At 36.4% G+C, this 24,233-nt stretch overlaps 1 long non-coding RNA gene across 1 annotated transcript in view; it reads left to right on the forward strand.

Annotated features, from left to right (window-relative positions):
• The first annotated feature begins 342 nt into the window (after window positions 1-342).
• LOC120224964 overlaps window positions 343-24,233 on the forward strand; it is a 26,923-nt gene continuing 3,032 nt past the window's right edge. Inside the window, exons 1-2 of the long non-coding RNA XR_005526706.1 lie at window positions 343-494; window positions 8,820-8,924. This is a non-coding gene — a long non-coding RNA (uncharacterized LOC120224964). The remainder of the gene's footprint in view (window positions 495-8,819; window positions 8,925-24,233) is intronic.

The raw sequence follows: 24,233 nt of genomic DNA on the forward strand, positions 1-24,233 counted from the left end.
GAGAGAAAAGGATAGATGTGGATCTGGACTGGGCCAACCATACAGCCAAGGTGGTAGGCAGCTCTAACATAGCTCCCAACCTTCTCTCTCCTCCAGCCTCTGCAAATACCTGTCCTGCCCTTCACTCTAAGCATGCCTGGTAGGCAGTCTCTGAAATGGCCCCCAGTGATCCTCACCTCTGGGTACTTACACCCTTGGATAATCCCTTCTCTTTGAATGGGTCTTGCGACTTGCCTCTGAAGAGATGAATAAAACAAAATTAATTGGATATTACTTCTGTGATTTGATTACCAAAGACGATGAATTCCATCCTATGGCACTCTCTCTTGTTTATAGTTTGTTTCACTCGCATGGAGCAAGTTGCAAGGTTGTGAGATATTCTCTGGAGCGATGCACATAGCAAGAGCCAAGGGAGGCCTTCTGGCCAGCACCTCATGAGGGACCAAGGCCTTGATCCAAGAGCTACGAAGAATGGAGTCTTGTCAATTACACGGGTGAGCTTTTAAATAATAAGCATCCTTGCCACTTGAGCCTGGGAGTTACGTCATGCCTGAACTCCTGACCTACAGAGACTGTGGGATCATTGCTATTGTTAATTTAAGCCATTTGGAATAACTTGTTACACCACTATTAAATACTAAAGCCAGATTCTGAAACAGCTGTACAATCCAGCTACATAGAAGGCAAGGGGGAAAGAGTTGGGGAGTGGAAAAGAGTTCTCTCAGCATATAGACAGGGATCAACATCCAGAGACACTCTTTCAGTTCCACAGAAAGAGTGGAAAGGAAGGAGGGGGAGGAAGAGAATAAAGAGAGAAAGAAGCATAAAGCATACTTTCTCTCAAAGGTCAACGTTTAAAGTGGAAACAGAGACAAGGACAACATGAACATGATATAAAAACAAGGTGGTACCGTAGTATGACCAGAGAAAAACTTGGCTTTTAGAGTGGAGCCTATTATAAGATCCCCTGCTCCTCGCAGATTGCTACAGACCCACAGGATTATAATTAGAGAAGAATAATCCATTATATTCATGGTAGATCTCTCTATAGTCTCCTTAGCTTAAAAACTTGCAAATATTTATACTGTCACAGGAAACAGAACTCAGACTTATTAATCATACATTACATACCTCATATTCCTTGCCCTATCATGTTTTATGTTTTATATTCAGTTGTAGAGTTATCTTTTTCCTCTGATTCATGCAGCTATTACAGGACAATTGAGTAGGGGGTGTGTAACCTAACCTGAAGAAAGTACACCGTGATGTGCTATGTGAAGCCACTCACTGCAGCTGTCCCACTGAGTGGCTTTGTGCCACTCACTCACAAAGCGTGGAGTTTGCAGTGTGTGTCACTCAGGAAAAAACATGTTTCTGGAGACATCTGGAGCTTAACTGATAATCACAAAGAGTTTTCTACAGTTGTCATCCAACTTGGAGTCCAGAGAATTCTCACAATTCCATCAGGGACTGCTGAGATAACTGTTTCAGGTATATGGTGAGCGATAATCTTAGATCTCAGATATAAAAATTCCCATTAGGTCTTTTGAATTAGAAGTTTTTCCAGGAAGACTTGCTTTAGCAGTTTGTATCAGCTTCCAGTGAATGAATAGCTTAATCAAAGTGACTGGTAGGTTCTTAGCACACCCCACTTCCTATATCTCAGATTTTCCAAAAGAGATTTGGCTCCAGTGTGGATGGAAATGGTGCCTGTAATCAGGATCAGAATCTCTACTATCCTTTGCTCTAGCTACTGATCTGTGCCTCCTGGAGAGAAAGAGGGGGCTGAGATTTTCCTGCTGATCCTCCGCTGGGGTACCCAAGGGTTAGAGTTGAACCATACTTAGTGCTATAGGCTTTAAGTGTTAGTGTTTGTTTAATATTTATTCTAATTGTTCTGCTTTGTTTACAAATATGTACGACCGTTAGGCAGACTGTATTCTCTTCCATATCCTGCTTGAGATGAATTCACCACGGATCCTTGTATCCACTTCAAGTTCAGGTTTCTGGTGCTCCTGGAACCACAACTTGTTCCCAGTGCTTAAGTCACGGTGCCTAACGTCCACTTTCTGATGACTTAATGTAATTAAAAAAATCTCTCTTGATCTGCTCATCTTCTCGTAGGACTTGGCTTCCATGAGAAGAAGGGCAGTTTCTTCAGGCATGTCATTATAGATCCAAACTCCAATTATAGGCATATGAAGATATGTTTATGAAACAACTTTTGAGTATCAATTTCAAACATTGTATTAACTGTTTCTGATAAATAAAAATTTATCTCACTTATACTACCCTCCTTTTCCTTTCAATATAAGTTTATTACTTTATAGTAAGTTTATTATTATTGTCTATATTGATTACCTTGTAATTTTAAATAGTATGCTTACAATTTTGTCTTGATTAATCATTTATAAATAGTCCCTTTTTCTCCCTTATGATCACAGATGAGTTAGTATTTATAGGAAAACAGTTTATTTCCCAAAGAAACTCTGACACTAATGCCTGTGTAGAACTAATGCTTCCATTCTGCACTCCTTTCCAACAGCTACCTAAGAAAGGAAGGATACTTTTGTGAATCTTTGAATGTATAAAAATATTTTTATTCTGCTCTTACTCTTGAATGAAAAAAAAATCTAGTTTGAAAATTTCTTTGTTTCTGAATCATCAGGTGCTATTGTTGAAAAACTTGATGTAATTCTCATGCTCATTCTTTGGATGTGATTTCTTTTTAAATTGTTATCATTATTATTGATTATTTAGGGTGTTTTCTTTAACATGGTATTCTAAAATGTCACGAATATGCCTTATTTTGGATAGTTTAAAAATTAATTGTGCTGGTACATTTTTGAATTCTTTTAATCTAGAAATACACATTTTTTTAGTTTTAGAAAAGTATGCTTTTAAAAAATATTTTTATCCCTATGACTCCCTTCTATTCTCTTTATGAAACTCACAGTAATTAGTTATTTGAGCTCTTGATTTGATGTTCTTAACTCTTAGCTTGTCTCTCATATTTTACTTCTTGATAATTTATTTACTACAGGCTTCTGTAGAAATTTTTGTTTCAACTATGTTATTTTAGTTCTTCCTTCTAAGTGTCGTCCATTTTATTGATACAAAAACATCTATCTCTCTGATGTATTAATTTGCAGTTTGGTTTTAATTTTGAAATATTCTTGAATTTCATGCGTTACCTCTCCTCTGGATTGCTTTTCATGGTTTTCTTACTTGGTCTCTCTCTTATATTCTGGAGATTTTCCACACATGTTTCCTGATCCTTGATGATCATTTCTACTTAACAACAAGGCCTTCAATTTTTGATGGGATGCTCTGTGATCTCTGGTGCTTGCCATGAGTATCCCTCAGTTCTGTGAAATTGGTCTGAATCCTGGTCAGTCACTCGGGCCTCAAATATCCACGCAAGGAGGTCAATCTCTGGAATTTTTTACTTTCTCTAGAAAAAAATTCTCAACTCTTCTACATGAGACCTGACATTGGTTTCTAATCAACTGTGTATTGAGGGGCAGAGGTCTTGGGATGAGTCTGTCATGTTTACAGTGGGTCAATAATTACTCCTATGTTCAATTATGTACCTCATCCTTCCTTTACTATGTGCCTCATATCCCATTGATTTTTATCTCCATCTATTCAATATCGGTGACTAAACCTCTATCCCTACACCTTTCTGCTCCTGGGGATAGGGTACTTGACCACTTGTATTCAGTGTATGTAGATGGAAGGGGAAAGCTGAAGGTGGTGAGCCTAGACTTTCAACTTTTTGTATCCCTCCTTCACCCCTGCCCCACATCTGTTTTTTTTCTCTATAATTTTCTGACTTCTTCTGTATCAAATGTTTCCAAATCCTGTGCCTTGCTGGGTTTCCAAAGTCGTAGAAATTAGCCCATTTTTCATCACCACCTCCCAGACATGCCACTAGCCTGGAGTTCTATCTACCAATATGTTTTTGCTGCTTTCTTTATTAGCTAAACTTTTTCTGGGATCTCTAAATTTCTTGACCTCAGAGCTCATAAACATATATTCAATATAGTAGTCTTAATTTGACGCTGTCTAATATAAAATAATTTATATATATAGATACCATTTATTGAGCATTTATGTGCCAGACATTCTCCTAAGTACTTTATATATGTCATTTCATTTAATATTTCTAATTTTCATCTGACAAATAAGGAAACCAAGGATCAGAGAGATAATAAAGAATAATATAATTATAAGATGTCCAATACCAATTTTTATTCCAATGAGAATTAACTATGCTTTATCTTAAAATATTTTAATCAACAGTAAGTGAATAGACCTATAAGAGTGGAATATCTTTTGTCCCACTGTGTATTAACCTGAGCTAATGGCAAGGCTATGTGTATGTGTTCTGATGATAAGTTTATATATTAAGCAGTTTTATATCTAGTTGAATGACAGGATATGTCACTTCCAATAACTATTCCAAATTAGGAAAAGAATGGATAATTTAAAAAAAAATTTAATATTTATTTTTTGAGACAGAGAGACAGAGCAGGAGCTGGGGAGGGGCAGAGAGTGAGGGAGACACAGAATCTGACACAGGCTCCCGGCTCTGAGCTGTCAGCACAGAGCCCGATGAGGGGCTCGAACCCACAGACCACGAGATCATGACCTGAGCTGAAGTCGGACGCCTAACCGACTGAGCCACCCGGGCACCCCAAGAATGGATAATTTTTTTTTAAATGTTTTATTTATTTCTAGGAGAGAGAGAGACAGCGTGAGCAGGGGACGGTCAGAGAGAGAGGGAGTCACAGACGGAAACAGGCTCCAGGCTCTGAGCTGGCAGTCAGCACAGAGACCGACGCGGGGCTCGAACCCACGAACCGCGAGATCATGACCTAAGCGAAAGTCGGACGCTTAACCGACTAAGCCACCCAGGCGCCCCAAGAATGGATAATTTTTAACTATGGATTTTTTCAGAGTTCCTGAAGGCATATCTGAAAGATACATATCCCTTCCAACATGACTTTGTCATAAATATCACCTAAAAGTGTTGAATTCTAATCAGGGTTCATTAGTGAGTGAAAAATATGCTGCTGTACTTTAAAACATAAAGATTTTGGCCTGCAAGATACAAATGAACAAAAGAACTGGTCTGGCAAGGAAAAGGATGCAAATGTCCTGGGATCTCACTCCCAGCAAACTCAGTCCTACTTTCCTCAGACAAAAAGAATCTTGATCTCATGAAACAGAATGCTTAAACCTCACACAGTTAATGACAGACGGTGCTCAAACAGCTGTGTGCATTTCGAGTTTTCAGCATAGCCGTAGGCTTACAAATATCTAGCTACTTTAGAAAAAGTTTTCTTTATCATTCATAAAAAATGCATCAAAAATCTTTCACTGACAATAAAAGATTTTTTTCCCAAGGCAAAAGAATAATTAGTCTGATTCTTGCTTCCTTAGTCCTATTCTTGCAATCCAACAAAATAGAACCAGACTTAAGATAAAGGCAAGAATTACCTTCAGGGACTTTTCCTAGCAGGGCAAAAGAGGAGCTTTCTTCCAGCCTATGTTTAGGAACTACCCTCCAAAGACCCTGGAGCTAGAAACACTGGAATTTTGTACTATTCTTTTTTGACTCACCAATCTCCCATGTAACAGCTTTTATGGGGGGAGAGCATTGGTAGTGGAGGAGCAAGTTCCTGACATTTATTTATTTAGTGACTTTCTATTTTGATATACTTTCAAACTTAAGAAATATTTCAAGAATAGCACAAGGGACTAGAAATACCCACATAACCTACAACCAGATTCACTTATTTATATTTTGTCTCATTTGCTTCCCTTCTTATATAATTACATATTGTTCTTTTTTTTTTTCTGAGTCATTTGAAAGCAAATCACAGAGATCACAAATTTTACCCCTAAATAACTCACTGTGTGTTTCCTAAGAGCATGTTCTTTCTCTTACCTATTGACAACATAGTTATCAAAATGAGGATATTTCCTTACTTTTTCCCTAGTCAAGATCCAAACCAGGAGCATGATTTACATTTAAGCAATTTGTATGTCTCTTTGGTATCTTTTAATTTGCAACAGATCATCAGCCATACTTAATGTTTATGGTCTTAATTTTCGAAGGGTTGCTTACAGATTAGTTATCTTATAGAATATGCCTCAACCTGAGCTTAATGATGTTTCATCATTATTAGTTTCAGGTTATGCATTTTTAAATTTTTTAAATGTTTATTTATTTTCACAAGAGACAGAACACAAGTGAGGGAAGGGCAGAGACAGAGAGGGAGACACAGAATCTGAAACAGGCTCCCAGCTCTGAGCTGTCAGCACAGAGCCTGACGTGGGCCTCGAACTTGGGAATGGTGAGTATCCTGTTCATCAAACTTTATCTACTAGATTTGATGTCCACTCATGATTTTCTAACTCCATCATTGTATCATTATTTATTGGTCTGCATTCTACCATAAAAAGTGCATTTCCTTTTTCTTGCATTTATTTTTGTTTACTCATCCATGTATTTATTTCAGCATGAAGTCATGGATTCTTAGTTTACTCACCGGGTTATAATCCGTTACTATCAGTATTTATTTTAATGATCAAATAGTCCCAGGTTCGGTCAGTGGGAGTCTTTTTGAGTTGACTCTTGTGTTCATTTGACACGTTCCCTTATTCTTTACTTCCTTACTTTCTGTCACAATAAGAGGTTGTAGGTTTATCTTGTACTTTTCATGTCTTAGCACTGGTATCATCTAATTCTCTTAGGAATTCTGGTTCCATGTAGTGGAAAATAAGTTCAGAAACCAAGACCTGGAAAGTAGGCATGCCATGGCTACTGGTGTGTCTTTACTCCTCTGCCTTCTCAGTGAATAGAAAATATACGTGTGTGTGTGTGTGTGTGTGTGTGTGTGAGAAAACTTCCTCCAATTATCTTTAATATATTTATTCATTTACTCAAACCTAGAATACAGAAAACAGAATTTCAGAATTGATAAGCCACAAAGCAAACCTACTAATTAGAGTTTAATATTTGCTAAGTTTTCTGTTTGAGGTAAATTGAATAAATTGAAATATATAAGTCATAAAGATACAATTCAATGAGGTCTGAAAGAAATAATATACCCATGTAGCACAATCCATAACAAGATATAGAACATATCCCTTAAAAAAACAATTCTCTAATTCTTCTTCCTGGCTAATGAACCCCTAGAAAACCACTCTTCTAATTTTCTTCACCTCAGATTGCTTTTTGCCTTTTTAAAAACTTCACATAAATGTAATAATGTGTGTGTGTGTGTGTGTGTGTGTGTGTGTGTGTGTGTGTATAGAAGGGTGGGAGGGGCAGAGCTAGAGGAGGAGAGAGAGAGAGAGAGAGTCCCAAGCAGGCTCCATCCTGGCAGTGTGGAGCTCAGACCCACAAAATGCCAGATATGACCTGAGCTGAAATCCAGAGTCAAATGCTTGAGCATCTGACTGAGTCTCCCAGGGGCCGAAAGTAAAATGTTTTTGAGATTCACACTTTATTGCATATATCAGTACCTCACACCTATTTGTTGCTCAGTAGTGTATCATTATATAAAATACCAGGTTATCCCGTCTTTTATTGATGAACGATTGAGCTGTTTCCAGTGTTAAGACTATTATGAATAAGACTGCTGTGAACATTGTGTACAAGTCTTTGTGTGGACGTATGTTTTCATTTCTCACAGTTAAATAAATAGGAGTGGAATTGCTGGGTCATGTGGTAAGAATGTGTTTCACTTTACATTGAAACTGCCAAACTCTTTTCCTCAGTGACTTTATCTTTTTTTTCATTCTCACCACAATATGTGAGCGTTCCAGTCTTTCTATAATCTTGTCAAATTTTATGTTCAGTCTTTAAAATTTTGCTTATTCCAGTGAATGTATACTGTTAAATCATCATGATTTTAAATTTAGTTTTCTTGGTAACTTATGATGTTAAGCACTTTTTTATGTGCTTATTATGTATTTCCTTTATTATTCATTAGTTCTGTTTATCAATATCACTAATATTATGAATGATTTTGAAAAAATCATGAATGAGTGTTGACTTTTGTAAAAATATTTTCTGCATCTTTTGAGATGGTTTTGTCTCATTTTATGTTCTGTTAAAAAGATGAATTTGATTGATGGGAATTTCAAGGAACCAATTTGCAGTTTTTTTAAATAATTTGTTTTCTATTTTACAGTCCTCTTTATTTTCTTTGTCTTACTTCCTTTCATTTTAGTTTGCTCATATTTTACTGGATTCCTAACATGGACTCTTAAGTATCTGATTTCAAGTCTTATTTTCTAATATAATCACTTAAAACTACAAAATTTTATCTAATCACTGCTTTGCTCACATCACACAAATATAGTGATATTGTGATATCAACAAATGTTGTATATTTATCATTATTCATTAGAAATAATGTCCAATTCTCAGCCATCAAAATTTTTACCCATTAAATCATACCATGTTGGTAACTGTATTTATTGCTTGTGTGTAAGGCTCTAGGTATCTGCTTTCATGACCTGTGCTGACCATAGTTATCAAAATAGTAACAAAAAACTTGTACTTAATCCCAGAGTCAGTCATCCAAAATTAACTAATGGAAATTTTGTCAATGCTTCATATTTGAAGTTGATTCTACAAATTCATAATCATGGAATCTTTCTCAACCTCCATTATCATAGAGATATGATTCTGTTCACATGTGTAGTAATTGGGAAATGTGATGAAAACATGCCTCTCACTTTTACAGCTGTCCATTTTCCAAAACCCTTTTGTATTTTAAGAAATATCTAATTCCTAGAATCTTCGTTGGATCCAGAGCTCCAGCTCCCAGTACAGAAGCCAAAGGATGACAAACTTTCCTTTTCTCTACTCCTGGCATTTATAGTATCAGTAGGCATACAAGGTAAGTGATATTAGCTCAGCAGATAGGATGCTTCTGCTTGGGATATTGACACCAAAGTAGTAAATACAAGGATGGAGGAACAGTTGAGAATATAGTACCAGATTCATTGTACACCAATGACTGCAATGGCTTCCAGTGGTTTCTCCGGTATCTGATGGTTGTACCGGCAATGGAGCTAATGGATGCTTTCTGACCAGACTGGTTTTACAAAGTGACCTCATCCCGATGCTCTTCTGCCTGTATGCTTGGTTTCTGCCTGTTTTTGGAGTCTGATCTCCAGTTTTCCTAACAACTCTTAATATCCTACATCTTTCCAGTAAGACCTACTTCTGCTTAACATAGACAGAAGTGATTTTTCTTTGTTGAAACTAGGAAATCTAACAGTTGTAGGACTCAAGGACAAAGATCAGAAGGACAGTTTGTTGCCAATAAATATAACTTCAGTAAATGAAAATCGAGTGTATCTCTCATTACTAGGTAGCAATAGCACAAACTTTTCCATTTGAAGCTGTAAGTTAGGGGAGTACATGTAACATAGAATTTATTCTATTCTTAAGCATAGAGTGAGAAAATTTACAGATTATTGTAAATGATGTGTGGTAGCAAATTATAAAAGTTATATCCCAATTCTTGTATACACATCAGTTTTTCATCAGTAATGTTAGAAGTAGAGAATTAGGTCATTCTAATTCTTTCATGGGATGGTATAATATTACACACACCCTAAACATTCTATTAGAAAATAATACTACATATTAAGGAAATAGGTATATGATTTTATGGAAAAAAGAGCTCAGCTTTTTTTTTTCTAAAAGTAAACTGTGTGTGTACTTGTTGTTGTACAGTTACAGTATAGGCACTATGGCTCCCCACCCCCAAGTGTAACCTGGCTGGATGCTATCAATAAGAGCTAACATTTATTTTACTACTTATACTTGTATATAATTTAGAATACTTTTTAGCATTAATTTCCTCTTAAAGAGGACATTAATATTTTAGGACATAAATATTAATTTTAATATTAATTATTAATTTAATAATATTAATTATTAATTTAGTAATAATATTAAGATACAGGCATTAGAATGGAAGGTTACAGGAGCACAAGACTAGAGAGACAAAGATGTTGGGCAAGCAATTAGGCATAAATAACATTAAACACTGTGCTCATTTTTTCCGCAATAGTGTAACTAGTCTCCTGAAGTCCATCTCCTAGAAAATGACACCTCTTAAACTTTAAATCTAAATTAACTTAGAAGTTCATGGACACATATTAATGCTGTTTCATACAGAATTGACTCAGATGTGGAATAAAGATTACAGCCTTGATGAAGAGAAATGTGTGAGTAGGGAATCAACATTTTTAAAAAGTTCCCCAGGTCATCCTAACATACAGCCAAGGTTAATAACTTATGTGCTAACTTATGGCCTCAGGGTCTTACCTTCTACCCCAAATTTTCTGTGAAGGACTTATGGTGCCAGGTTTTTAAAATAAAAGAAAACAAAGTTGTCTTCCATTTTAACAGTGTAAATTAAGGCTTTTTGAAAAGCTACAATTGATTATTACAAAAACACTTTATAACCATCCTGAAAGAGAAAATAATCTTCTACTGGAACATGTAATTACTTAAGAATCACCAGTTGACCAAATATTTCACATTTTATTACATAATAAAGTTTCTGGGAATTTTTACTTTTAAGGTTAGGTGAGTAATAATGTCAGCTAATATTCTTGTAGCCACTCTTGAGAGGGTGAAAGCCATAAAATTCAGGTCAGATGTATCTTCAACTTGGAGCAGAATTATACTCCTTTCTTCTTTCACCTCAGTCTTTAATAATTGATTTGACCTCTGGGAGAGGTATTAGGAGTGCTTATAAGCTGTTCTCTTTTTCCTTTTAGCTGCTTGACACCTCTTCACCTTCATTGACCAAAGTCTTCTGGGTGATTCTATAGCTACTGACAATCACAGAAGACTGCCTTGAGAAATCATGTGGAGAATAAAAATCCATTTCCATCTCAACTCTGGGGGTGGAAATGGGGGGTGGATTATGGAATATATACACACATACACACAGAGTTTTGAACATAAAAAACATATTTTAGTAAAGTACAATAAAATAAAGGAATAAGAGTGAATAAGTGCTATAAAACGTATAAAAAGTAATTATACTTTATGCTCATAGTGAATAAAGCTGAAATAAATACATATAATTTGAATGACCTGAAAAGTTTAACATTATACTTTTAGGTTTTATATTGAGAAGTTACGTGGGGGTGCCTTAGCAGCTCAGTCGGTTAAGTGTTGGTTATTGATTTCGGCTAAGGTTATGATCTCATTGTTCGTGAGCTCAAGTCCTGTGGGGGTGGGGTCCATGCTGGATGGGGAGCCTGTTGTGGATTCTGTCCCTCCTTTCTCCTCGTTATCTTCCCCAATTAAAAAAAAAGTTACCTGAAGAAAAAATCGAAATGCAAACTGTGTACATTAGTTATGTCTATGCTACTCGAGTTAGAAAAGCAGTGTGGTGCTGAGTGACAGGAGTGGGTGCCAGATTTCACTGCTTTCTTCAGTGCTTTGTTTCTGATGGCTACACAGCTAGCTGCCCAGTTTCCACTCACATTTTACTGTTTGATTGTAAGACAGTTGGACTAAATGGAAGTTACTCATTAAGCTTCCATTACAAAACTGTATTTTCTAGCAAATTCTAAAATTTTCACAGACCAAAGGTGTATAGGAGAATACATTTTAGGAATGGGCTCTATGAATTCTTTTGGAAAGAACACTCTATATATGAAATCACCTCCAGGCACTTTTCACATTTCCACTAAAATAGCCAGCCAAGTAAGTTTCTAAAATAAATCCAGTCACCAGGTGTGTAAGTAAAACCAGAATATTTGTGTAGCTATTTCTAAGTCTCTTTTCATCACGAATAAACTTTATAGTCTCAGTATTCTCAGAAAGCACATCTAATGAACTGGGGAGATGTTCACGAAAGGTCATCACTAAAAGAGTTACAAGCCTTTTTACTAATTTTCAGAGTTTAACTATCAGTTCAGAGCAAAATGTTTAAAACGATTGCTTTGCCTTCTATACACCATCAGAGCACGAAGCTTACTGCCTGTTTTATGGAGGGTGGTACCCAGAGGAGGGGCAAGGAGAGAGAAAGCACCGCTGATTACTGAGGCATTAGAAAACCCTCATCAAATGACTCCGCAAACAAAATGAAGCCAGAGGAGGGTTTCTCTAGCCTTGGTTTCTCAAAGGGCTCTTGGCCTTTGCGAAGTGACACTTCCACTTTGATTTCCCTTTAACGAAGCAGGTGAAAGGCCATTTGGCACCAGGCGGTTCCTTTTACTCCAGCTGCCTGTGAAGAGCGCGGTTGCCAGGCAACCAAGTCCCAGACTCTCTTTGTGCCCGCATCAGGCTAGGAAATTTGGAGGTTTTTAAAGCTGTTGTCTGTTGCAGACAACTTACCCTGAAACGCTTTAGGTTTTTTAGACTATTTCTTAATTCCTTACAGGAAAACTACATTATCTCTCCTAATTTTCTCTCTTTTGTAGAAGAGACTATTTAAAGTGTACATGGCTATATTTCCACAGGAAAATATCAAGACCTTGACTTCAAAATCAGAAGTAATTTACATTTTAAAAGAAGAGCAAATGAGCATCACAGCTGCATTTCATATGTTCCTTCCTGTCAGCTTAATTTTTTTCATTTTCTTTCTTTTCTCCTTTTGCTTTTTAAATTATTTGCTTTCCTCTTTTTTGCCCGTTAATTCCACCCCACTTCGACATATGCTTCTTTTATCTTTTTCTTTCTTATTCTATCCAGTGACATGAACTGTGTTATGTAGGTGTTCATCTTTTTTTTAATGTTTTATTTATTTTTGAGAGAGAGAGAGAGAGAGATAGCATGAGCAGGGGAGGGTCAGAGAAAGAGGGAGACACAGAATCTAAAACAGGCTCCAGGCTCTGAGCCATCAGCACAGAGCCCAATGTGGGGCTCAAACCCACGAACCATGAGATCATGACTTGAGCCGAAGTCAGACGCTTAACCGACTGAGCCACCCAGGTGCCCCTGTAGGTGTTCATCTTTAATCAATTGCTCATCCAATGAATTTGAAGTGAATCAAGCTTTTCTTTACAATCTTCCTGGTTTATATTTTCTTCTTACTTCAAACTCCTTTCATTTTTATTTTTCTAACCTGTGGCTAGGGAGGACCATAAGGAGATAACTGACAGAATATTTCCAGTTGTTATTTGGGCTTGTTTTGTTCCTGACAGAGAGACCTACACCATTACTCTCTGAGCCTCCCAGTGTGGTTTCTCTGCTTGTATGGTAGCCCTTTTGGCACATTCCATTAGCCTTGAACTCACAGAGTTCTCTGAGATATTTTGGTCCTACATCAGTGTAGAACATTTTATAACATACTTAATAGTATGAAGATATTTCATGGAAGACCATTTAATTTAAAAAGACATAAAAAGGATATTGTTCCTTTTGTTCTTTTTCTGAGTCTGGCAATGGCTCAAAATAAATGAGAGCAAATTGGTCTGGCCATACTTTTACTATCCATGCTCAACTTTGATGCTGGAAAGGGAAACACCTGGTAATGAGCCAAAAAAAAAAAAAAAAAAAGGAAGAGTTTTCTGGAAGGATGTACACTCAAAACAGCAATGCATTTTAAACTTGGACACCTTCTGGTGTTCCCTCTACCTTCTCACCCATTCACTCCCCCCAACCCAAAAAACCACCCAAAACACCAACAACACCAACAAACCCTGGTGTTTCTTTATCACTGTGAGAGTTAACAAGTAGCATATGGATTTTTATTTATTTGCCCACTAAATATTTATTGTGATTTGGAAGTGGACCTACTTGACATCATTGCCTGAAAATCCGCTGTTGTAGATAAATTTATCTGTTAAAACTGTTAAAATGAAAAATGGGCTTAATTGTTAATACAATTTACTGTTGTGATTTTGAGTCAGTAGTTATACAATCAATTATATATATATATGCATATATATATTACATATATATATATATATATTTCTGGAATTTAAAGTAAAAAGTACTCTCCCTTTATGACCCAGTGTTGGGATCATCCATATATTTGCTATGGAAAACATAACAGAAGAGTTTTATTCTTTCCTATATGATAACATCAGAGTACTGTATTATAGTAGGCTCGGAACAGAAGGCGTAGGTTTTAATCTGTGTTAGATCTCTGGCTGGCTTTTTTGACTTTGGGAAATTCCCTTAATCTTGGTCTCAATTCCCTTTTCTGTAAAGTTGTGAGGTTGGAGTTAATACTGTCTGAGATATATTCTGCTATTAAAATTCTATTAGTGAATTTGAAAACCACTAAAGCTTTCAGTGAGTCTGATTTAGGAGAGGAATGATATAACTTTTTTTTTTTAGTTGATAAAGTTTTTCAGTGAAAAAGAGAGTTTGTAAACCTCCTTGTATTAAATTACAAGGAGGTATTAAAACCTCTGTTAATTGAGCCAGTTTTTACTTAGACGTGTAAGTTCAAAATTTAGATCTGTTTTTGACTCCATAGCCAGTGGTTAAAAAGTATAATTTCTGGAGATTGCCTATGCTTCATTGTTTAGAATTTGTGGGACATGGGCATGGTCTGTAATGTCTTCATACTCAGTTTACTCATCTGTCAATAGGGAGTAATAACAGCACCTGTAACAGGGATTCTGTGAGAGAATTCACATAAACTCTTAGCAAGTGACTAGAACGTTAACATGTTCTCAGTACACTCTGCTGTCACCAGTTATCCTAGACTGTTATCCCTCCATACTTTATTAGTGTAATAATAGCCTCCTGGTTTTAAGATCTCTTCCTTTAAAATATGTTCTATGCATTCCTCCCAGTTTAGACTGACCAAAACACAATTCTCATAATTTTCCTCCCCTGATGAAAACCATAGCAACAGATTTCCAATGCAACCATAACCTGGCATTTAAGACTTTCATTAATATATTGATTCAATTTGTCTTCCCAGTTTCATTCCATTACTTCCTCATATATAAAGGCTTTGCCCGAATGGAACTCCCCAAATGTCCCTAAGAGCAAATGCTCTGCTTGCCTCAATAATGCAATTAAGAGCAGAGGTTATGGTACTACTTTATACCCCAGTATCAATCCAGGACCTGGAACACAGTGGGCAGGCGATACTTGTTGAAATGAGCAGCCTCTGCTCATACTTTTTACTCCCAGAAGTCCCCTGTTCTTTCTTCACCTACATAATACCTATCCTTCAAGGTACCATTCAAATATCATGAGTTACTGCTATTCATAAGCTGGCTACTTCCTCTCATAGTAACATCATGTATCTATCTTGTAGCATTTATATTCTGCTGTGATTATGATTATTTTTGTCATTATCTTATGTCCTAATTTTTCAGTGGCATTGAGAGCAGTGTACTATGTCTTATTCAATTTTATTTCCTGCAATGCCTAGCATTGGGCTTTGACTGTGTTAACTGCCAGTGGCCAGTTGTTGAGTGAGTGGATGTGACTAACAGAATAATATTATTCATTGTTTTGTCATCATTTAAAAAAAATGACCCTATTTCCATAGAAGCAAATTTACATTCCTTGTCAGGCTTCTGTGTCTCTCCATGTCTACTCACATCCTGTCCATGTAACATGACTTTAGGGAACTGCTGAAGTCCTGTTCGTCTTCTCATTGTACCATGAACATGCCATATTCATTCTTACCCCCCTGTCCGTTTGCTGATGTTTCCTTGGTCTTGGCCTGAGTGCAGTCCTGTCTTCTTTTCAGCTCTCTAAACCTTATTTCAGGTCCCATCTCAGTTCCTGATTTCTCCATGGACCAATCCATTATTATCTCAGCAATGTTTCTTCTCTTTCACAACTGAAAGGAGGAATTAATACACTTAGTTTCATACTTAATCATATAAAAACCTCCCCCCAAACCCAGAACAATGAAACTAAGAGAAAATTTTAAAATGTAGTACTACAGGCATGCCTGGATAGCTCAGTTGATTAAGCATCTGACTCTTGATTTTGGCTCAGGTCATAATCTTGTGGTTTGCAGGATTGAGCCCTGTGTGGGGTTCTGCAATGGCAGTGTGGGGCATTCTTGGGATTCTCTCTCTCCCTTTCTCTCTTTGCCCCTCCTCCACTTGCACTCTGTCTCTCAAAAATAAATAAACTTAAAAAATGGGGCGTACTATAGAAATTCTAATGTAGAAACTTGAGAGGAGCTGTTTCCATATTAACCCACTTATATTATCTATATTATATTATCTCTACAGATTATCATTCTTGACTACTAGTTTGAAAGATAGTCAAGCAACTGAATCACCTCTAACAAATAGTATGACTTTATATATGGTGAGTGCTGATATTTTAATTCAGTAGAAAAATATGGCTTAAATTTGCATCTTATTTTTCATGTGTTTTAGTCTTCTAAAAAAGTTAGATATTAGTTAGGTCCTTGTGGGAGAGATCAAATATGGTACTCTTTGGACTTTCAAAGAAGCAAGCATAATGCTGATTGTGCTGGAGATTTTAATACATGAACAATATCTGTTGTTAGATGGGACCTGTTTTCCAAAATGCCTAGTTTATTTTAAATTTATTTCATAATACCTGACACTTTAACTTCATTCCATTATTCCTGGTCTATTTGCTCTAAGTTACTGCCATACTTACAGTTTTTCTCTGCTCTATTGCCTTATAATTTACTGTCACACTTACTGGACTTCCCAGTAAATAAGGTAACTAAAGCTCTATCATTAGAGAAGACTTACACAGATACATCTTGAGGATAGGTACACAGGGTGGGAGAGGATTTGCTCTTTATATCACATTCATGCTATTTTTACCTTTTGACAGAGGATGAAATGGGGTATAGAATAAATATTTGTTGAGTGGTCTATATAAAGAGTAGTGTGCTAGACCATTTATATATACCATCAACTTTTCTCTTCTCAAAAAGTCTATGTAGTTGATGGTACTAAAGTACATTTATAGTCATGAAAACTAAAGCTAAGAAAGAAGTAATTTACTCAAGTCTTTATCCTTAAACTTGATCTCCAGTCTGTCTGATACCAAGGTCCCCACTTACAGAAGGAAATACGACAGTGGATCTACAACTTCAAGAAGCAGAAAAGTCACCCAAGGAACTTCTTAAAATACATAATACTGCGATCTATTCCAAAGAGTCCAGTTTGTTAGGGTTGGGGTAAGGCCCAGGAATGTTTATTTTAACAGACATAAAAAAGGATTCATTTGGAAAAATTTTGACATAAAGAATAGTTATGATAACAATAGCAATATCAATAACAACTATACAACTATGCAACATATGGATCAACACCACATGGTCTACCAGTTACTCCACCACATTACTATTCCTCAGACATTGTGTTGTTAAGTATTTATAATAAATTTGTCATTTAATTCTCGTGACCTCCTTATGAAGTGTATATTATTATCATCTTCTTTTTCTGTGGGGAGGGGGGGAGCTATGGTCAGAGAGATCACATTGTTAGTAAATGGTGGAAATAGTCTGACCGCAAAGCCCATGCCACAACTCTAGGAAAGGGGCAGCTAAATGAAAGGAAAACCAGGGAGAATGCTGTCATAGAGCCCATAGGAAGAGAGCACAAGAGCAGAAGATGTCAGTGCCAGAGTTAAGTGGGATAGGTAATGAGAAGAATTCCTGGGATTTGTAAATGAGGAGGTCATTGCTGATGTTAGCAATATCAACTTGAATAAAAAGATGGGAGCAGTAACGGGAGTAGTAAGGCAGAATATAGAGAGCTAAATAATGAAAAAGATGTAAAAAAATAGCTTAATTCCTTATTTTATGAGTTCCAATTAAAGATAAGGGAATGAGGAAGGGTTATTTTAGGGAGAAATGCAAATTTGGTGAGCATCTTAGAAAATATGGGGTAGTCATGAAATATTAAGAAAAAGGAACAATGAAGAAAGTGGATAAGAATAAAAAAGGTAAAATTAATCACAAAATTTTGGAGAAGATAGGATAGATCTGTTGGCTTTGTTTAGAAGCAATTATTTTTCTGGGATAAGAGGGAATAGGGGAAGGAGGAGCACAGTTGTGGATACAGGTGTAAGGATTTGGTAGAGATGGAGACATGGGCATTTGCATGTAGTGCAATGGAAAGTTAAAGTAGCTTTTTTTTTGCATTGGGAAAATTAATAGTTCCTTCAAATAAACTGGTGAAGATTTAGTATAGGTACTGTAGGGAAATAGAGTCAGAACTGATCAGAAATATATAAAAGGATTGTTGTGGGGTTAAAAGCCAGCTGAGGGGAAAAATTGTATCTTGTAATAGCATCAGTATGCAAGACTGTGTACTTTTTGTTCAGTCGTGATCAGTGGAGGGAAATAGACACGAGGATTGGGTTCATCTTAGCTTAGGGATTTAGGAAAACAAGCAGTAGCAGTGTGGGCAGCAATGTCATGTATCTGAAGGTGTTGACAATAGATGTGTTGAAATGAAGGACTTTGGGGCTGGAATTTAAGGAAGACATGGAAGTTCACAGACTTGGAAGTAAGGGTGACCAAGAAATAGGGTTTGAAAGAGACAGTAAATCAGTAAATGGTAAAAATAATGAAAGAACTGGAAAAGTATGCAGTTGTGGTCTGAAAATTGGAATGAGTAGGGCCTACTGTATTTTACTATATATGGCAGCAACTTGAGAGGAATGTGGTTTTTTAGATCCCACAATCCAATCCATCTTTCTCTTACTTTTAGGAAATCTGAAATCCTAATGTCAAAGGATGAGGTCTAATTTTGGCTTTGTGTTGTCCTTTCAGGTACTATAAATTGTATGATTATCTAGATGTTAATTCCCTATGTCTCCATCACATCAATTCCACTATCAATTATTCTTTGTTAGTCAAATTAGGACTGAAAATTATTTATTCCTGCAATTTCTAGAATAATTATTGCAATGTGTAGGGCCATCCATTTGGTTTACCTGGAGAGCATGTTAAAAATGTACATTTCTGGCCTTTCACCAGAATCTCTGTGGGAGTAGATCCCAAAGAATATTTTTAAGGAATTCCACAGGAGATTCTGACTCTCATGACTGTATTAGGTAATGACAATTTCGATTGGGCAGAGTTTATTAGATTTTTATCCCTTGATTTGATTTACAATTCATATTCACTATGTTTTTGCTGTTTCCTATTTGTCAAAGATTAATGCTGTTGGTGAGCTTTACGGTACAGATGGAGAGGCAAGAAAGCAACAATTCAATCTTGAAATTGGTGCATTTTATAATTTTCTTTCTTCTCACGTTTGGAAAAAACAAAACCAAAAGAGAGCCCAAAGTGGAGGAGATTTATAGAACTAGAAACTTGATGGAATGACTCCAAATAGTAGAAATGATTACAAGTAAAAGGTGTTTTGGAGGTTGGGTATGTGTAGAGAATGAGAGGCGAATGAAAGTTTTATTTCAGAGAAATGTGTTGTTGATGGTGACCACAGATGTGCTGTGCTGCTTTCATCTGCATTAAACATCTGGTAGGTGGCCACATATTTGAAACCTACTGCCCTTGTTATTTTTTTTTTGTAGTTCTGTGATCATTAATAATAAATGGTTTGTCTTGCCACCGAACTCTTATGTCATTAAATATTCTACACTGAAAAAATTTTAGTTTACAAACAAGAAAAAATCTTATTTTTGGTATTTTGGTTCCTGAAGGCAAGTAGAACATATATGATTTTTTTCAGCATCTGCTGACAAGTTTTCAAGGAACAAAGGCACAGTGCTGCATCTGAAATCTCCCCTCAGTGACATAGCAGTCAGCCTTCTGTATACTGGGGCTATGAATCATACAACAAATGAACATACTTTTAGATGAAAAAATTCATCTCTTGCTAATATTCTACATGGTGAAATAATAGTCCATAAGCAATGAAACTGTCCTTTTAAAAATATCATTTTGATGATTACAGCTTTGAAGTAGAGGCTGAAGTCTGGGATTGTGATGCCTCCCATTTTGGTTTTCTTCTTCAATATTACTTTGGCTATTCAGGGTCTTTTGTGGTTCCATAGAAACTTTAGGATAATTTGTTCTAGTTTTGAGAAGAATGCTTATTCAATTTTGATTGGGATTGCATTGAATGTGTAGATTGCTTTGGGTAGTAATGACATTTTAACAATATTTATTCTTCCGATCCATGAGCATGGAATATGTTACCATTTCTTTGTGTCTTCTTCAATTTCCTTCATAAATTTTCTGTAGTTTTCATCATACAGATCTCCTATATCTTTGGTTAGGTTTATTCCTAAGTATTTTATGGTTTTTTGTGCAATTGTGAATGGGATCAGTTTCTTGATTTCTCTTTCTGTTGCTTCATTATTGGTGTATAAAAATGCAAACAAAACCAATTGGATTTGTACCCTGAAACTTTGCTGAATTCATGGATCAGTTCTAGTAGGCTTCTGGTGGAGCCTGTCGGGTTTTCTATGTAGAGTATCGTGTTGCCTGCGAAAAGTGAAAGTTTGAATTCTTCTTGCCAGTTCTGATTGGCACAAAAACAGATACATAGACCAGTGGAATAGAATAAAGAACTCAGAATTGGACCCACAAATGTATGGCCAAGTAATCTTTGACAAAGTGGGAAAGAGTATCCAATGGAAAAAAGACAGCCTCTTTAACAGATGGTTCTGGGAAAACTGGACAGCAGCACACAGAAGGATGAAACTGCATCACTTCCTCACACCATACACAAAAGTAAACTCAACATGGATAAAGGACCCGAATGTGAGACAGGAAACTATCAAAACCCTAGAGTAGAAAGCAGGAAACAACCTCCTTGACCGCAACTGCAGCAATTTCTTACTTGACACATCCCCAAAGGCAAGGGAATCAAGAGCAAAAATGAACTATTGGGACCTCATCAAGATTAAAAGCTTCTGCATGGCAAGAGAAACAATAAAACTAATAGGCAACTGACAGAATGGGAAAAGATAGTTGCAAAGGACATATCATATAAAGGGTTAATATCCAAAATCTATGAGGAACTCATCAAACTCCACACCCAAATCACAAATAATCCAGTGAAGAAATGGGCAGAAGACATGAACAGACACTTCTCCAAAGAGGACATCCAGATGGCCAACAGACACATGAAATGTTGCTCAGCATCCCTCCTCATCAGGGAAATGCAGATCAAAATCACAATGAGATACCACCTCACACCAGCCAGAGTGGCTAAAATGAACAAATCAGGCGACTATAGATGCTGGCGAGGATGTGGAGAAATGGGCACCCTCCTACACTGTTGGTGGGAATGTAAACTGGTGAAGCCCCTCTGGAAAACAGTGTGGAGCTTCCTCAAAAAATTAACAATAGAACTCCCCTAGGACCCAGAAACAGCACTGCTAGGAATTTACCCAAGAGATACAGGAGTGCTGATGCATAGGCGCACATGTACCCCAATGTTCATAGCAGCACTCTTAACAATAGCCAAATCATGGAAAGAACCTAAGTGTCCATCAACAGATGAATGAATCAAGAAGATGTGGTTTATCTATTCAATGGAATACTACATGGAAATGAGAAAGAATGAAATCTGGCCATTTGTAGCAATGTGGATTGAACTTGAGGGAGTTATGCTGAGCGAAATAAGTCAGGTAGAGAAGGACAGACATCATATGTTTTCATGTATAGGTGGATTAGGAAGAACTTAACGGAGGACCATGAGGGAGGAGAAGGGGAAAAAATAGTTGGTAAGAGGGAGGGAGGCAAACCATGAGAGACTTTTGAATGCTGAGAACAAACAGGGCTGATGGGGGTGGGGTATAGGGGAGGGGGAGTGACGGGAATGGAGGAGGACCCTTGATGGGATGAACACTGGGTGATATATGGAAATCAACTTGACAATAAACTATTTAAGGAAAAAATAAAAATAAAAATATCATTTTGAGAAGGAACTATATCTTAGATATATTTTCTTTATATTTGCATTGTGCTTTATTATATCTTCATTAACGATTTCAGCTTAACCTAATAAAAAGTTCATTGTCTTCATCTCTTTTTTTCCTTCACCTTCTTCCTCTTCTTCCTCATCTTCCCCTCTTTCTCCTCCTCTTCTTCTTGTCCTTCCTTCCCTAGCCCCTTCTCTCTCTTTTTTTTTCTTTTCTCTCTCTGGTCCCACCCCACCTTTCTCCTATACCACCCCAGCACTCTTGCCTCTGTTTCTCTGTGTATATAGGCTCACTGGCATGTCTGTTACATCATGTTAGGAATCTTCAGAAAAAATTGCTAGTGTAATAATGGTAAAATTCAAGATTGCGTAATCTGAATAACATTAACAACATGGAATACGCCTTTCTTTGATGAAGAATAAATGGTTGGCAGTCAAAGATCATATAAATTATTCTTCACTTGATAAGAATTCATAAGTTAAACTTCAATATGAACCATGTAAGTTTCATCTCCCTCAGTGAATTACCATCATATTGTTCCTTCTGCTTCTAATCCTAGTGCTCAGGTGCATGGACTGTCTATATTCAGACTGTACTGCATGGCAACATCAAACATTACCATGCCATTGCTTCTACAAACACTATTTTGAATTCTCTATACTCTCCACTGGGAAAAATATTAGGTTGGGGTCAGAAGAGTCAATATTAGCTTAATTTATTCATTTAATAAATTCTGTCCAATATTAGCTGTTTTTTAAAAAATGAATGTATAACCCCTCTTCTAAAATTCACAATCCAGATGCTCTATTCAGTTTGGACTTTGGCTAATAAAACTCATAGCCTGGCCCTAAGATATGTCTCTTGTATTTGTTTATATTTTAGGGATCATGCTTATTTAAGGAGTAACTAATCCTTGCCCTTACCCTTGCTTTTCATTGTCTGATTCTAGATCTAAGCCCATCTTGACATTCTTTCAGTACTTTGGCCCTGGTTCTCCCATCTGAATTCCAAGGCCATGAATGAAAATATGCCAAACTGCCCTTTGTCTTAGTCCCAGTACATCTAAGTTTGTACTCACTGTGTAGTCCTTTCTTACTCTATAGCCATCCACCTTCATTAGGTGTGATTACTTCATACCTCAGTGATGGAAACATTCTTCTAAAATGAGTCTGTGATACTCCTCCCCAAATCCATTGTCTATATTGTTGCCAAATTAATAATCCTAAAAATACACTCATTGTGATACATTCCCTCGTGAAAAAACTTCACTGGCTCTATAATGCTTACAAAATGAAATTGATAGTCTTTAGTTCATAATTTTATGTCTTCATTCACAATCTTACTTATTTTTCCAGACTTTAGTTCTTTCCCTACACAGCTTTTTTCTTTAAATTTTATTTCTGAGAGAGAGAGAGAGAGAGAGAGAGAATGAGCAGGGGAGGGTCAGAGAGACAGGGAGATACAGAATCCGAAACAGGCTCCAGGCTCTGAGCTAGCTGTCAGCACAGAGCCCGATGTGGGGCTCGAACCTACGAACCATGAGATCATGACCTGAGCTGAAGCCGGACGCTCAACCGACTGAGCCACCCAGGCGCCCCTCCTTACACAGCTTTAACTCTCACTTTCTTGATGCTGCTGAATTATATGTTTTACTTTTTTATTTATTATATTCTTTCTTCTTGGAATATTCTCCCTCTCTAATTCACTTGTGGAAATCCTACTCATTTTCTTAGGTTTAATTAAATTATATTTCTTCTGTGAGATTTTCTTAATCATTTTTGTAGGACCTTATGTCCTGTAGCTAAACTTCTGTGGATATGTTTTACTTATTTGGCACTCACAGATATTACTGTAGCTATCTTGAAACATAGCATATCTACTCAAGCAGATAGCAAAACCTGAACAAAAGAAATTGTTTCTTATATATCATGTATATCAGAGGTTGAGTATAATAGATACATGAAAAGTATTTTTTAATGAAAAGTAATGGCAAATACATCCAAACAAGATACCTCCATGAGATAGTGAACAATAAATTAATGATAATCATTCTTAAGGTATGAGGGTTGAAATTCATTGGTCTTTAAGACCATTTCCAAGGTACTCATATAATCTCAGTAGGGTTTTATTTAACTTTCAAAACTAATTCCAAGTAGCATACTATAACATTTAAATAGAGTTCACAAAAAGGGCAGAAGCAACTGTGTGACCTTTTTTTTTTTTTTTTTAGCATCTTGGGTTTTAAATTTATTGTTTCATCAAACAGTATTTCCAAGGTGGGAAAAAGTGCCTTTAGTTTGGTAAAAGCTAACACTAAGTTTTAACTTTTTTTTTTTTTTGCTATTTAAAAAAA

The sequence above is a fragment of the Hyaena hyaena genome, unplaced genomic scaffold (genome assembly GCF_003009895.1).
Source record: "Hyaena hyaena isolate Hyena2069 unplaced genomic scaffold, ASM300989v1 scaffold_1290, whole genome shotgun sequence".
Classification (NCBI taxonomy): domain Eukaryota; kingdom Metazoa; phylum Chordata; class Mammalia; order Carnivora; family Hyaenidae; genus Hyaena; species Hyaena hyaena.